The sequence below is a fragment of the Physeter macrocephalus genome, chromosome 16, assembly GCF_002837175.3.
Source record: "Physeter macrocephalus isolate SW-GA chromosome 16, ASM283717v5, whole genome shotgun sequence".
Taxonomy (NCBI): domain Eukaryota; kingdom Metazoa; phylum Chordata; class Mammalia; order Artiodactyla; family Physeteridae; genus Physeter; species Physeter macrocephalus.
The window spans coordinates 36119299-36134780 of NC_041229.1; positions in this window are offsets into that span (position 1 = coordinate 36119299).

Sequence of the window (15482 nt, forward strand, 5' to 3'; positions counted from 1 at the left end):
GAAAATGCTGAATCACAAAAAGGTAATTTAAAAATGGCAGGAACACCTTTGCAACATTTTTACTTGCACTTGCCCCACACCCTCTCTGGCTTGGTGGCAATCTTTATGATGGAAGCTCATGTTCCAAATGTAGAACCATGGTCTCTGGTTCTGGAGGAAGAGAACTGACCTTATTTGTGGAATACTGTGTTTCTCTCTTCTAACCTTTGGAGGATACGTGAAGAATTGTTGTGAAGTACTCATATCTTTTGTGCCTAATTTAGAACTGATTCAGCCATAAAATTGATAGGCATTGCTTGAAAACACTGTAAGGCGAATGAAAAAATAGCAGTCACACAGAGTTAAAAAAATATATATATATGGTTGACATACAATAGACCAGTGGTCCGCAAACTTTTAGGCACCAGGGACCTGTTTCATGTAAGACAATTTTTCCATGTACTAGGGTTGGAATGTTTTCGGGATGATTCAAGCGCATTACATTTATTTTGAACTTTATTTCTATTATTATTACATAGTAATATATAATGAAATAATTGTACAACTCACTGTAATGTAGAATCAGTGGGAACCCTGAGCTTGTTTTCACTTGCCACACACTGGTAAGGTTTTGATATGAGTCTGCAAGCAATTGATTTATTATGGTCTCTGTGCAGTCAAACCTCTCTGCTAATAATAATCTATATTTGCAGCCACTCCCCAGCACTAGCATCACCGCCTCAGCTCCACCTCAGATCATCAGGCATTAGATCCTCATAAGGAGCACACAACCCAGATCACTCACATGCGCAGTTCACAGTAGGGTTCGTGCTCCTATGAGAATCTAATGCCTTGCTAATCTGACAGGACATGGAGCTCAGGCAGTAATGCAAGTGATGGGGAGTGGTTGTAAATACAGATGAAGCTTTGCTCACTTGCCCGTCACTCAATCCTGCTGTGTGACCCATTTCCTAACAGGACATGGACCAGTACCAGTCCATGGCCTGGGTGTTGGGAACCCCTGAAATAGAAAACCTAAATCCAGGGAAGAAATGCTGAAGAGACTTTCTTTGAGAAATTCAGATATTCAAAAGTGCCCATGTATAATGGGGAATTTAGAATATCACTCATATATCCAGGGCAGGACACATGCTCAGAAAAGCCCCAGGAAGACCCAAAATTGTCACCTTTGGCTGATCTCCAGATTCAGCACAAACAGGAGCAAGTCTATCAGAGTTGTAAATGGACTGAATAAATATTGGAACACCCAACCACAGAGCCAATCCTAAAAGACTGTGAGTTCTTTTTTTTTCCTTTCATCTCTTGGAAAATAAGGAAATTTGTAAAATACTAGCTGAACATAAGCTAAAGGAACAGAAAATTCAGTGACTCACATGACAAAGACTATAGTCTTTTCAAAAATAGGTTAGAAAAATTACTAAGCAAGTGGATTATAGCTTATAGCGTTCAAAAAATATCAAACCCTGGGGAAGGGGGAGAATCTGGTTTCCAGATTTAACACATTATAATATTCAAATATCCAGTTTTCAAAAACAACCAACAAAAAAACACCACATGTCATATAATGAAAGAGGAAAGTATGTCCTATTCAAAGGAAGAAAATAATTGACAGAAACTCTCCCTGAAGAAATCCAGACATTGCATTTACTAAATATTTTAAAACAACTGTCTTACATATGCTGAAAGAACTAAAGGAAACTATTGACAAAGAACTAAAGGAAATCAGGAAAATGATGTATGAACAGAAGGGCAATATAAAATATATAGATATAAAAGGAAACAAACAGAAATTTTAAAGTTCTAAAGTATAGTAACTGGAATGAAAAATTCTCCAATGGGGTACAATAGTAGATTTAAGCAGGCAGAATAAAGAATCAGCAAACTTGAATATAAGAAAATTGAAATTACCAAGCCTGAGGAGAAGAAAAAAATGAAGAAAAAAGTGAACAGAGCCTAAGGTTCCTGTATAGTAGCTTACTTTCAAGTAAAGCAACATACATATTATGGGAATCACAGAAGAATAAAAAGAGAAGAGGATAGAAAGGATATTTGAATAAATAATAGATGAAAACCTGCCAAATTTGATGAAAGACATGAAGATATACATCCAAGAACCTCAACAAATTCCAGCAGGATAAACTCATGAGCACAATATGGTAACATATTATAATCAAACTGTTGAAACATGAAGAAAAGGAGACAACTTTGAAAGCAGCAAGAGAGAAGCAACTCATCATATATAAATGATCTTCAAGAAGATTAACAGCTGATATCACATCAAAAACCATGGAGGCCAAAAGACAAAGGGATGACATATTTAAGTGTTGAAAGAAAAAAAAAATCTATCAACCAAGAATACTAAATCAAGCAAAAGTCTTTCAAAAATGAGGGAGAAATTAACACATTTCCAGATAAGCAAAAGTTGAACTATTTCATTACCACTAGACCTGTCCAACAAGAAATGCTAAAGGAGTCCTTCCGCTTGACACTAACTCAAAACCATATGAAAAAAATAAATGTTTTAGGTAAAGGTAACTAAGTGGGCAAATATAAAAGCCAGTAGTATTTTTATTTGTTAACTCTACTTTTTATTTCTTACATGATTTAAAACACAAATTAATAATAATAATTATTATAATAATTCTATGTTATCAAGCAAACAATGCATAAAGATACACTTTGTGACAACAGTAATATAAAAAGGATATTAAGCTGTATAGGAGCATGTTCTTTAGGATAGTAAATATAATTTGGTACCAACTTCAGCTAGATTGTAATACATTTATAATATTAAGTGTAATTCCCATAGAAAATATCTTAGAGATGTATATACAATGAAATGAGAAGGGAACTTGAACAATTCACTACAAAAAAAACCAGTTAGACTCAAAATAAGGCAGTAAAGGAGGGTAAAATGGCCAAAACGTGTAATGTGTAGTGAAAACCAATATCATATTGATAAGAATTTTTCCTTATTAGTATTAACTTGAAATGTAAATGGATTGAACCCTACAATCAAAAGACAAAGATTAGCAGAATGGAAAATAAAACATGATTCAATGATATGCTGTCTATAAGATCCTTACTTTCCCTTTAAAGACACAAATAGATTGAAAGTAAAAAGATAGAGAAAGATATTCCATGCAAATAGTAACAAAAAGAGAGCTGGGTGGTGAAACTAATATCACACAAAATAGACTTTAAGCTATGAGGCAAAAAGGGCAATAAGTATTAATAAAAGGGTCAATTCATCAAGAGGCTATAACAATTATAAACATATATATGTTGAATCAAAATATATGATTCAAACATTAATAGAATTGAAGGTAGGAATAGCTTTATGATAATAGAGACTTCAGTACTTTCAATAATAAACAGACAGAAAATCAATAAAGAAATAAAAGACTTGAATAACACTATTAATCAAGTAGGCCTATAGAACTCACATATAGAACACTCTACCCAACAACAGCAGAATACACATTATCCTCAAGTGCACCTGTAATATTCTCCAGGAAAGACCATATGCAAGGACATGAAACAAGTCTCAATACATTTTAAAAGACTGAAATCATACAAAGTGTTTTCTATGATAGCAACGTAATGAAGCTAGAAATCAATAACAGAAAGAAAAAACTGAAAAACTCACAAATATGTGGGAATTAAATGACACACTCTTAAACTTCTAACGAGTCAAGAAGAAATCAGATGGAAATTTAAAAAATGCCTAGATATGAATAAAATTAAAAACACAACATAGCTGACCATAGGGAATACAGTTAAGTCATTGTTAAAATGGAAATTTTATAGCTGTAAACACCTATATTCAAGCAGAATAAATAACTCAAATTAATAACAACTTTACACCTTGAGGAAAAAGAAAGAAAACTAATTAAATACATATCTTGCAAAAAGAAAGAAATAGTAAATATCAGAGCAGAGATAAAAGAAATAGAGAATTTTATAAAATAGAATCAATGAAATTGCAGTTTGGTTCACTTAACAAATCAACAAAATTGACAAACTTTTTGCTAGATTGACAAAGAAAAAAGAGAAAAGATACAAAAATAAAATCCAAAATTAAAATGTAGAAATTACTATTGACCTTACAGAAATTTTAAAAAAAAAACAACAACTGTAAGAAATACTATGAATGATTCTATGCCAACAAGATGAAGTGGAAAATTTCCTAGAAACACAGATTACCTGACTCAGAAGAAATAGAAAAATCTCAACACACCTATAATAAGTGATTGGCTAATTAATAAAAAAAAAATTCCATGGCCAAATGAATTCACTGATGAATTCTATCAAACATAAAGAAGAATAAACACAAATCATTCTCCATCTCTTTAAAAATAAAAGCGTTTGAGGAGCAAACACTTCTCAACTTCTTCTATAATATGGAATTACCTTGATACCAAAGCCAGATAAAGACATCACAAGAAAGGAAAATTACAGACAAACATCCTTTTTTAATATATATGTAAAAGTCTTCAACACAATGCAAGCAAATGGAATTCAGCAGCTTATCAAAGGGATTATACACCAAATGGAATTATCCCAGGTATGTAAAGGTGTTTCAACATAAGAAAACCATTCAATGTAATATACCATATTAATAGAATAAAGAAAAAAGTGATCACCTCAATTGGTGCAGAAAAGGCATTTGAAAAAATCCAAGATCCCATATTGATAAAAAAAAAAAAAAAACACTCAGAAAACTAAGAATAGAAGGTAAATCTCTCAGCTTGATAAAAGGCATTTGTGAAAACCTCACAGCTAATATTGTACTCACTGGTGAAAGACTGAAAACTTTTCACCTAAGTCAGAGACTAGAAAAGAATTGTCACTTCCACTATCACTATTTAATTTTATAATAGATGTTCTAGTCAGAGTCATTAGGAAAGAAAAATAAGTTAAAACTCTCTATTCATAGATGGTATGATCTTATACATGTAACATACCCAAGAATTCACAAGAAAGCTACTAGCATTCAGAAACAAATTCAGTAAAGCTGTAGGGTAAAAGGTCAAGAACAAACAAATCAGTTGTGTTTCTATATACTGCAATGAACATTCCAGAAAGGAAATTAAGGGAACAATTTTGTTTATAATAACATTAAAATATTAAAATATTTAATAAATTTAAACAAGAATGTGAATGACCTGTGCATTTCAAACTAAAACATATTTTTGAAAGAAATTATAGAAGATCTAAATAAATGGAAGACATCCCATTTTCACGGCTTTAAATACTTAATATTATTAAGATGTTGATACTGTCCAACATGATCTAAAGATTCAACACAATTCCTATCAAAATTCCAGCAGACATTTTTCAGAAATGAAAAAGACAATCCTCAAATTCATATGGAATTGCAAGTGCCTGGAATAGCCTAAACAATACTGAAAAAAGAGAACAAAGTGGAAGATTCACATTTCCCAATTTCATAACTTACTATAAAAATACAGTAATCAAAACATTGTGGTACTGGCATAAGGACAGACATATTGACCAATGGTATAAAATTTTCAGTCAAGAAATAAAACAAACATTTATGGCCAGTTGATTTTAACAAGGGTACCAAGATTATTCAATGGGAAAAGAATAGGCTCTTCAACAAAGTGCTGGGACAACTGAATTTCCACATGCATAAGAGTGAAGTTAGACCCCTACTCCATACCATATACAAAATTTATCTCAAAGTATGTCAACAACTTCTAAGAAGGAAAGATAGGGATAAATCTTCATGGCCTTGGGTTTGTCAGTGGATTCTTAGATATTACACCAAAAGTAAAAACAAAAGAGAAAGTAGAAAATTCGTCAAAATTAAAAACTTTTGTGCATCAAAGGACATTTTCAAGAAAGTTTAAAGATAACATACAGAATGGGAGAAAATATTTGCATATCATATATCTGATAAGGGTTTAACATCCATAATACAAAAAAAAAAAAAAAAAGAATTCCTACAGCTCTACAACAAAAAGACAAAAAATTCATTTAAAAATGAGCAAAGCACTTGAATAGATATTAAATAGTTATGCAAATGATCTACAAGAACATTAAAATATGTTCAACATCATTAATTAGGGAAATGTAAATAAAAACACAATGATATAAAACTTCATAAAGGAGGATGGCTATAATTTAAAAAATGGGAAATGACAAGTTTTGGCAGGGATGTACATAAACTGGAACTTCTGTGCATTTCAGTTGGAAATGTAGCACTATGCAGTTAGCGTGTTAAAGTCTGTAAGGCTTCAATAAGTTAAACAGAATTACCATATGACCTAGAAATTCCACTCCTAGGTTAGGCATATACCCCAAATAATGGAAAGGAGGGACTAAACAGATACTTAAATGTCGATGTTCACTGCAGTATTGTTCACAATAGCCAAAAGGTGGACACAACTCAAGTATCCATCAATAGATGAATGGATAAACAAAATGTGCATATACATATATGTGTGTATGAACATATGTATTACAGAATATTATTCAGCCATGAAAATGAAGTTCTGAAACATGCTGGAACATGGATGAATCTTGAAAACATTATGCTAGGTGAAACAAAGAAGACACAAAAGGTCAAGTATTATATAATTCCACTCTTATGAAATATCTAAAATAGGTAAATTCATACAAACAGAAAGCAGATTAGAGGTTATCTGCAGTATGGGGAAGAGAGGAAAGGAGAGTTATTGTTTAATTGGTACAGAGTGTCTGAGGTGATGAAAATGATTTGGAAATAGTAGGATAGTTGCATAACACTATGAGTGTAATTGATGCCACTGAATTGTACACTTAACAAGGCAAATTTTATGTTACATATATTTTACTACAATAACATTAAATAAAAAAAATGATCAAGTTTCTGCATATTTCACCCCTTAAAATATTACATCATCTTTCTAAGTAAAGGGCACATTTTGGTAGGACTCTAGATTGTAGTGAAAACATACAATTCCTATGTCTGTGATGCTTTAATTTATTGAAAAATTGATAAAGTTGCATGTTTAAAATGGTTTCCAGAGCAAGATAAGGATTTGAAGCTGTTCTAGTTTGCAGAGAAAACTGCTTTGCCACTTGGCATTTATGACACAGCTGATTAAATATTGTTCACAATATTTGGGTTGTATTCGATGCTCTAGAGATTTTCTGGCAATCCCCAATCAGAGAATCACAGTGCTTACTCTGCCAGTGTGAAGCAAAATAATGCTCTCTTCTATAAAAAAAAATAAAATAATGTATTTTCTATTTGTGAAATAAGACTCATTAACTTGTGGGCCTACTAGAGACTGAGAGTTTGACCATGAAGTACAACTGACCATGTAACTTGGGCTACTCAACATGAAATAGATACCAGATCCACCAAACCATAAAGTTGTGCTGTAGTTCTCTATCTTTAAGTGGAAGTTGTATATATGAGATAGAGTCAAAATGTTTGTAATGTGATAGTAATTTGTATTATTAGGTGTTTCAAACTAAATGGCACCTACTTCTACCACATTGACCCACTATTCCTTTAATCCACTCTTATATTTTCTTGAAAATGTTTCTATAAATAGATGACTGAAGAATTAAAAATAGAGCTCAGTTCACATATATTGGCAAGAGCTGGAAGTATAGGATAGTACAGTACAGTGGAAGTACAAAGATAAAACATTACATTCAATGGAATAAGAAGTCTGGTTTGAAGAACACTGGGCAATATAAATCCTCTTAGTAGGCCAATGTTCAAGTACTTTACCTATTATATTTACCTCAGAAATAAAGTAGTCAGAATTCAGGTCTCACAATCATGGAAAGTAGTAATAGTTTAGATGGATGCACAGGCTCTAGGAAAGTAAAAGCCTTGAGGACAAAGGGACCTGTGGAAGTGGTATACAGATGCAACTCTCAGAATAAATTGAGATCTGAGGATATTTAAGTCTCATATGGCCACTAACAAAAGGGTACCGACAGCAGACTTTCTCATTAATTAATTGGACAAAATTATCTTATGGATATCAGTCAGTATAATTTTCTAGTCAAACTTATTCAAGAAATGTGTTCAACAGACTTAAGGAAAAAGGGACTATGGGTGCATTAATTATGACCATTGGCTTATCAATATAACTTCCTCTCAATTAAGCAGATCTGGTCATTGTTGCTGTTGAGTACCAACATGGCAACCTTGGAGATTAATGATTAACCTCCAGTATGGCAACATTCAGCAGGATTTTTTTAAAAAAATCACCTGGTGGCAAAGTCAGTTACATTATTTCCCTTGTGAAATGGAGATGACAGCAATTTGTCATTAGAACTGATGTTTATTCTGGATATGGATTTGCCTCTCTTGACTGACAGACATAATTCTGCCAGATAAGAAAATCTGTTTCTTACAGAATGACTTAGTCACTATCATGGTATAAAATGCTTCTTTGATCTTGACCAAGGAAGATATTTTACTACCCAAAACTGAGACAATATGAATACACCAATAGAATTCACTAATATTACTATATTCCAAATCACAGAGAAATATCTAACCTGTGAGAATGGCGTCAAAGAATATCAAAGTCTTGCTGACAGAACCATCAGGGAAGCAATTATGGAAAGTCTGCAGTGCTGTCTTTTAAGATGTGTTATTATATTTTGAAGAGTGACCAATATATTATGCCAGTCCTCAAATTACACAGGTTCATAAATTAGAGTGAAATTTGACTGGTTCTTTGTGTTATTACCCAATAACACAATTGCAAACATTTTTTTCCTCCCATTCTTCACTCTGTAAAATAATGCACGCTAGTTGCCAGCATAGGCAACTGGTAGCTTCTACCACGGAGAAAACAATATTCCTATTGAACAGGAATATGACTCTGATAACCATTCAATTTTATTTCTTAATGTCAACGAAATAAGTGGCAAAATGTTGTGCCTTTGTAGTATTAAACCTGATGGTCAAGTGAAAGTATGGGCACTGCTTCAGAAGGGGGATGAGTTCTGGAATTCAGAGAGGGTACCTTTTCATTTTCCCACAGCTAGTACTAATGGAAGTAGTGGAGGTGGTAATTAATGGAAGAATATTAGGAATCCCCGCCTTGATGACTCAGATCCTCCAGCAAGGAGATTTTTGATCATGTCTTAAAACAATAAACCAAAATCACCTGAGAAGTTGAGTAGAATATGAAAGCAATTATTAATAATAACCATGGCCTCATTAGCAATTTCAAACATGATCTATAGTAACCAAGCATATTTTCTTCCATATTTTTGTACATAGCACCATTTGTATCCTCCTTCTCTTCCCCTTACTATTATATATAATATGTGCTATTGAGGTTTAAAATATTGAGCCTTCTAATAAATCAAAAGAAGATTTTGACTGAAAAATGAGTAAAAGAAACAGCATATTAAGATGGAAACAGTAATTGATTGTGCTATGTTCTCTTCCTTTTCAGGAAGAAGCTGAATGCATCTTAGTTTGTACAAGGCATAGTATCATCCCATTATAAAGAAAAACACTGTAGTTGACATTATTCTTTTAAATTAAATATTAATAAAAGACTGTGTAAGGATGCTTAATAGGGAAAGGGGTGGATGATCCAGACTATCTCTTAGCCATGCAGCGCTCTACTCTCTATCACAGGGATTGACTGTTAAGAAATGACATATTTCAGAAACCCTGTTATCAGGCTCTCAAATTTGAAATTGCCAATGAAAGGTATTCTCTACAATATTTGAAAGTTACAAGACAAGCATAAACCATTATTTCTGCTGTAGCATTGACAAGCACACATCATAAAAAAAACTTTTGCACGTAGCTTTGAGTAACTTGTGGCAAATTAGTCACTTTGGTGCTACAGACAGTTGAGTTTATCAGAAGTGGTTTCTGCAATTTTTACTTTTTCTAAATTCTTGAATGCTAGATGTTACTTTCTTTACTTTTATTCTTCCTTTATTTTCACTACCTCTGTCCTGCCACAGATTTGTAAGCATCTCATTTTCTGATGTAAATCCCATTTGCTTTAAAAACACAACTCAGGGCTTCCCTGGTGGCGCAGTGGTTGAGAGTCCGCCTGCCGATGCAGGGGACATGGGTTCGTGCCCCGGTCCGGGAAGATCCCACATGCCGCGGAGCGGCTGGGCCCGTGAGCCATGGCCGCTGAGCCTGCGCCGTCCGGAGCCTGTGCTCCACAACGTGAGAGGCCGGCATACCGCAAAATAAATAAATTAATTAATTAAATAAAAACACAGCTCAATCCCTTTCTACTAACAAACTAGACCATTTTCTTGATTGATTTTATACTGAAATGTGTTCTTCAGAAATTCTTAAAATAGTCATTCTTTTCCTTTAAATAAAGGAAACATATGGCCATACTTATCTTTGTTAAAAATACCCTCATGTTTAATATGCAGGTAAAAATGTAGGAAGTAAAAACAATAAGTGCACAGTACATTTTTTTAATTTTTGGTATAGTTTGCTTTCAAGGTTTGGAAATGTGATTATTTGCCTGGTTATAATGATTCAAGGCCTAAGACAATGAACACACTCAGCATGTTCTTTAATCATGTTACCTCGGGTGAGGTATGATGAGGCCTGATGTAAATCAAGAGGGAGAAACTAGAAAGACTTTTAGAGTTTTCTTATACTCATGGTTGCCTGGGGAGAACATAGAATGCCATGCAGAGGCATGGGAAGCACAGGGGCCAGTCTGGCTAATTTAGCTAATTTGAATAATTTCAGCACAATTGGGGGCATAGGGGTTGCCATTGGTTGTCGGGTACCTGCCTTGAGGTGATTAGGGCAGGTACATGGTGGCCTGGAGTGTGAGAGTACAGGGGGATGTGGACATAATTGGCTTCTCAAGAAGGGGAACTGACTGGTCTCTAGTCAGGGCCTCAAAACTGGGTCAAAAGCATGTAAAAAAAAAATCTTACAGCATGCCATAGTGGGCCCTAAGAAGAAAATATATATCTCATCTGGGTGAGTGTGTTTGTGCACACACATATATGGTTATTTTTTTGTGTTTGTATGTATGCAAACATACATACTCATGCATTCAAGCAATAATATTTGAAGTGAGCCTTCAATCTAAAAATCTTCACAGATTTTTCCATGGTTCTGTGAAGAACACTAGCCAAGATTAACTGGCAAAGTGTTTGGGGATTCAATGACCACTAGGATTTTGTAATAATGACTATCCATAATACACAGAAAACAGTTGGTAGGGTGCTAAAAATGCATCCTAATTTCTTCCTAATACTTTCTGGATATCCATATGCTTTAGAGTATATGCAAATTTCTAGAGGTAAAAATACAATCTCTGAAATAAAGTTATATTACAGTATATACAGATTGTACAGGATATACAGATTAGGCCCTGTAGAAGAAACAATCAGTGAATTTGAAGGCATAGAGAATATGCAAAGTAAATTATAACAAAAATTTAAAAAATCACTCCAAACACCTTACTATCAAATTATATAAAAAAAAACCCACAAAACTGTGATAAGAGAACTTATTACAAACTGTTAGTAGAATAATAGAAAGATCAGACACTACTTGGGACATTTATAACTAAAAAATTTATTGTTTGTCTGAAGTTCAAATTTACCTGAGTGTCTAAATCTTATAAGGCAGCCCTACCAATAACCAAAAGATAGACCACATGTTTAAAATATAGTAGTCTTTACCTTGGATAGAAATCTTTAAGTGATAATTGGATGAACTGAAGATGAGAATAAAGAATAGCTCAATGAGAGAGATTATTCATGCTTGGGTACAGAGGATTTGAAACTTGTTTTTGTTTTAGTGTTGCTGCTGGCTTTCACATGCTTATTCATTAACTTCTGCCAATTTAATTTTATTGAACAGCTTAATCACATAGCAGGTAATAGCATGGACCCTGGCATTCCTATAGTATTTCCCTACTACAACCTTGCTATTCCCTGAGCAAGACCTCTGTTTTCTTGACAGTGTCATTTCTTTCTTTCTTTTTTTTTCCTCAGGGTATTCTACCCTCTTTTGGGTCAGGTTTATTTTGCTGTTTTTTTCTTACTTATATTTCAAGACCAGCTCAAATATAAATTATTCTGTAAAATTTTTCATGAGCTCCCAAAACACATCAGCATAAAAGAGAAAAATTTAGAGATTACTTAAGTTTTCCAGTGCCAGTCTTTGTATACTTGTAGTATAGCAGTTGTTCCATTGTCTTATCATTTCTCCCTGAATAGACTGAACTCCTGAATGACAGGGACAATATATTATTAATGGTATTGATAATTACTGTTGTCAAAGGTCATACATTGACTGACATGTATGTGCTCAACATGTGGGTTCAATAAATTTAAATTTATGGGAAAAATAATGTTTAAAATCCTTACGGTGGGCCCATGGTTTACTGACTTTGTGCTAACAATGATAAAGGACAAATTCTGCTATACTTTCATGGTCAGCTTCCTCATACAAAAAGATACCACAAATATTTGAAGGAATTGCTGCTGTGGCTCTTGGGGAAATTTATTGCTCGGTTTAGCAAATGTGCTTGTACAGATCAATGGTCTGTTATGTTGACCTTTCACTGGCTGTTTGCTCTGATTCAGGCATTTACAATAAACTATGCTCTCAGCATTTCAACTCTGCTCTTCAATTCCTTTTTAAAAATGTTATGGCAACTTTGTCAATAGGCATGGCCAGAAAACCCAGTTGATGTTTTTGTTTTTACTTCTTAGCTTTTTCCTTAGTGATGAAAAAGTGTCTCAAAAATAGCAGATTCAAAAATGTCTCTAAAGAATACCATGGTCATTTATAGAATATTTGTGTGTGGTTTGGAAATATAATTGGGTGTGATCTGAAACCAGGAACTCTGGGGTGACATAGAATTTCCCTAAAAAAATGGAATATCAGCAAGCATAATTGTAAGAAATATTAGAGCTGAATGGTGTTTCAGCTTCTCAGAATTAAAATATCCTTTTAGTATATATCTATGGAACACCTTGGTTAACAAAATATAAACAAATAATTCAGTATTTCTAAGGTAGTATGTACACATACTACTTTTAGCTATCTATCTAGATGGATAGATATCTAAATATACATCTACCTATCTGTATAGTAAAAATGTATATCTCCACTTATATATTATTTATATATAAATGTGTATATGTATATATACATATATGTATAATTTCATTCCTTACAATAAACCAAACAATTTAGTGTCTTATTAGTGTCGTTAGTTTTTTATTCACAGCTAGATAAACTTACAGGTAAGTGAAGATATCCTCCTATCATGATAGCTGTGATTCCAGGAATTGGAGAAATTTGTTATAAGAATCAGTGCTAATACATATTGAGGAATTTCTACCCACTAGTTCTCTGCTAAATTCTTTTCACACCTTTTCTCATGTAATGTACACAACATTAGTGAGTTTTATAAATAAAAGAAGTCTGGAACAGTTAAGTACCATGCCTATTGTTACAAGAGCTATAGGTTGTATAAGTAGGATTTGTAAGCCATTCCTATTCTCTGAAACCATGGCAAATTCTTCTCCAGCATCTATAGTGTTTTATAACATCACCAAGAAAGCAGAGTTTATGACTGAAGGAAAAAAAATGTGCATTAAATACAAGAAACCAAAACTATAAAAAATGCTGAAAGATCATTTCAGTGACTGATGTGACAGGAACCCAATGTTGTTAAACATGGGAAAGTTTTCAGATGAGGCAAACTAGAGTTGTGTTATGGTAGATGATAGAAAAGAATGGATTCCTTTACTTATTTGGCAGCTATTTATTGAATGACTGTTATGTGCTAGGTATTGTTCCAGTTGCTGGTAGTAGAGTGCTGAGCTTCAAAGGTAAAAAATCTGCTCTTACATAGTTAAAATTCTAATGCGGATGTATAGACAATAAGCAGATAAACCATTAAAGGAAAAAGATAATTTCAGCAAAAGGTAAACATTATGAAGACAATAAAAACTGAGTGATGGAGTACAATTACTAAGGAGCTTCTTTAGATTATGTGATAGGTAAGATCTCACACAAATGTTTATATGGAGCTGGGTCTTAAATGACAAAAGCAGTTTGGAAAATGGCTGAGTGAAAAGCTTTCTAGGAAGAGAGCATGTGGATGATAATAGTTCTAAGGTGAAAAAGAGTTTGTCTCAGTTGAGAAAAATAGATAAGGGTAGTATGGCTAAAGTGTAATGAGAATGGCCACATATATAATTAGCAGGTCCTAATATAAAATGAAAACGTGGGGCCCCTTGTTTAAAAATTATTAAGACTTTGAAGACAACAACAGCAGATGATTAAACAAAGTTTGAAACCCTTCCAAGCACAAGGTTCTATGGACTGCACAGATTGCACACTCTATGTAGCTGAACAGGAAACCTACACTTAAAGTGGTAAAAAGAAGAGAAACAAGATGTCGTCAGAGAAGGAGGAAACAGAATATACTGAGCTCCGAGAAGAGTCTGGATTTTATTTTAAGTGTGATGAGAAGGCAATGAAAAAATCTAAACAGGAAGTGATGAGATTTGATTTATAATTAGAAAGGTGCAGTCTAGCCATTGTGTAGAGTGGGATATAGGGCCCATGAGGAGAAATAAAGGGAACAGTTGCTAGGTTGTGTCAGTTGGTATGAAGTTTGTAGAAAGACTGTACAGGGAGGGACCAGTATTGAATAATAGAAGAATATGTCCCCATTTTCTTGTACTATTCACAATGTAGTCATTATAGACAAGAAACATGTTTAAGGTTAATCTGAATTATTAATATTTCCTTCACTAGTTCCTTAACAGTAGTAAATCAACAAAGCAACAGAGACTTTATAGAATTTACTAATTTCCATGGTGTGAATATTCCATTTATGTCTAATTTCAATTTAACATTATGATGCTACCCAATGCATAGTTAGATAAAGCTATACAGTAACACATTTATGCAGTATTTTTATTATAGAAATATAATAGATGCAAATAACTTCATGAGCATAAATAATAGTAAAGTAAGTATGAAGTGATGTTTTGAGTACTTATTACTTAATATAATTTATTTAAATTGTAAGTTTATATAATTTATATTTTAATAATGGCTGTTTATAACAAATTACTTCAAAATTCCTGAAAATTCAATAGTCAGTTCTCATGAGCCGGTATGAGTTTATGGGTTTCTACTCTTTCACTCAGGCAAGTCATATGTGAGTTTGTTTCTTGCTAATTTTTTCCTACTGAGAAGGTACATGGTTCATAAGGGATCCAGTCCATTGGGTCACATAAACTTAGTATCATCTGTCATGTCAGTCTCAAAATATTCTGAAGACTGTCCACTAGGGACACAAAGATTCACACATCCCTATGCTACTCCACAATGATGTTGCTAAAGAACTCAGTATTCTTCCCTGGAGTGAGTGTAAACGTCAAGAAAAATTTGAAGTCTCTTTTGATTTCTCCTAAATTTATTCCATTTTATTTTTTTCTACTTAATGTTT